Below are 2,567 nucleotides of genomic sequence, written 5' to 3'. Positions count from 1 at the left end.
TCATGATACATTTTAAATGTGTGGGATCTTATCATCCACACACGCTCCACCTGGATGTGGCAGAGACCAGACGGGGTGACAGGCGCACGAGGTATCTGTGCCGAGAGGACCAGGTGGCTAACGCGATGGGGAAAGAGCTGACAAGTGGGACCCATACATCAATAATAGGACGAGGGAAATCAATAAAAAAGGGATATATTGGCCCCGTCCGCTGGCGTGATTCAGTCGAACTGCTAGTTCGGTCGGTTCAAAATTTTATTCTTTTCTCCTTTTTCTTTTTAGCTAGGAATTGAATTAGGATTTATAATGCCTAATTCTCGTCCATAAAAATCCAGAAAATCTTTAAAATCAAATTCAATATGTAGAGATTAGGACTTAATTATTTTAAATTACATTAGTTTATGGAAGTGTTTTATTTTAGGCCTTTATAAATCTCCAAAATTAACACATGGGTTGATTAAATACGGATTCATTTACGACCGTCCAAAATGCAATTGAAAACGAATAATGCAATTAAGATTCCAATAAGGTCATGAACAGTATACACGTGTTTGTTGTAGTAAACGTGGTTGGAGAAATATTTTGTGTGCCTCAATGTTCAAACTATTGAAATATTGATCAATTTTGGATCTGTATAAAAATACCCAACCAAAATTCGTAGTGTTCGATCAAGGTTGACGGTTTTTAGCAAATCCTCAAGAAGTTGCAGTTTCTTCAGAAATTCAACACAACAACAAAAATCATTCATTTATATGTTTATTTTTTTAACACTTCAAAATGGTAAATTTTAGGATGCTACACTTCTTTGGAAAAGGAAATATCATAATGGCAGTTGGATAATACTGATTGCTAGCTACTCTATGGGACATGCACCCGTTTGGTTGTCAGATTGCGACCCATATCGTTGGCAGTTAATTTCGACATATACTCCCTCTTTTCCATATCGTTGGCCGCTAACTCCTTAATTGTTTATACTCCATATAGTACTCACAATTCCAAATTCCAACAGACTTTGTTCGATGCCAATATTCCTGAACAATGGCAGTTGGATGCTATTTACTGATGCTCCATCCATAATGTTGTTTGCTGCTCTGATCATGACCTACATCTGTCTGTGTTAATTAGGATACGTATTGCTAACTCCTGAACTGTGTCCATACGAGCATATGCGCATACCTCTGGTTTGTTCGATATTTATTTCTAATTAAGACCCATGCAGTTGGAAGTCGTTAGCTACATGTAGTATGATATATACTGTGGCTGTAGGTGATACCCATGTCTGTCTGGCTCTTACTCGTAGTCACAGTCAGTTCATTTGAGTGGACAAAAAGGAGCGTGCTTAATGAAAAGAAAAATAGTTATCATGGTTATTGGCGTCGAAGTCCAGTTGCATATACTTGAGAATATGCAATATTTTGGGACGACACAGTTCAGCATTATTCTCGACAAAACCAAAGTGAGTGTATGCATAAGTTTCCACACAAAAGTGTAGGGGCAGCCCAAAGTGTAATACCACCATCACAAGTGCTCCCAGAATACTTTGTGGTAACTGAGATCGAGAATGAGGGATTGGCTGACAGTGTAGGAAGGGCTGAATACTTTGTGCAATCTCCTAGTGCTGCGGTGACCAAGGAGGTGCTTCCAGCAGAAAAGTTGGTGCCTCATGTGGGAAGAAACAAGAGTTAGCTCTCGCAACCTTGAAGGAAAAATGGGCACAGTTTTGGAGCAGGCTGCTACCTTAACGAAGAAAAGGGATCTCGAAGGTAATTCCAGTCCCCCCTCTTCCTCTAATTCGTTTTGAGTTCTATCCAATAATGAAATAATGGTTAGGGCATCTTTGATGGGTCTAGACATGCCTTCTAATAATTTTGAAAAAATTGATGTGCTAAAAGTATTAGAGGTGGCTAGAAATAATCTGCCTCAAAAAAAATGAAAAGGTGCATGAATATTCTTTTGTACTGCATCATGATCATGGTAAACAAACACCTTTATATCTAAATTGGTTGGATGAAGATGAAATTGATGAATCCTTCACGGTGGTTAGCTCTAGGAAATCCAGGAAAAAGGCCCTAGAAAAGTGGTGAATGTGTCGAAACCTATGACAAGAAGTCAAGTGAAAGGCAACATTTCTGCCCAGCTCCCTAGCAGATCTGTCAGGCCTAGATGGAAACCTGACAAATTTAAATGATAGCTGGTATATGCAACATTAGGGGGATGGGAAGACAGGGGTGTCTTCTAGCCTCCCTAACATCATTGTTGATAATAAAATGGACTTTATTGGTTTACAAGAAACTATGAAGAGAGAATATAAGCAAAGTTTCTTTAGGAAAATTGATCCTGGCAATAACTCCTTTTGGAAGTGGATTCCTTCTGTAGACAAATCTGGTGGTATCCTTTGTGGCGTGAGATATGAGGTTCTTGAGGTACAAGCAGTAAAAATAGGGGAGTTCATAATTTTGATGTTCCTATGGGATAAGATTAAAAAAATGCAGGTGGGTTACGATCGTGGTCTATGGGTCTTCTCATGAAAATAAAAAGAGATTTCCTTGCTGAGTTATCTCTTTTCT

This window comes from Lolium perenne, chromosome 6, assembly GCF_019359855.2.
Source record: "Lolium perenne isolate Kyuss_39 chromosome 6, Kyuss_2.0, whole genome shotgun sequence".
Lineage (NCBI taxonomy): Eukaryota > Viridiplantae > Streptophyta > Magnoliopsida > Poales > Poaceae > Lolium > Lolium perenne.
This window is presented reverse-complemented; position numbering follows the sequence as displayed.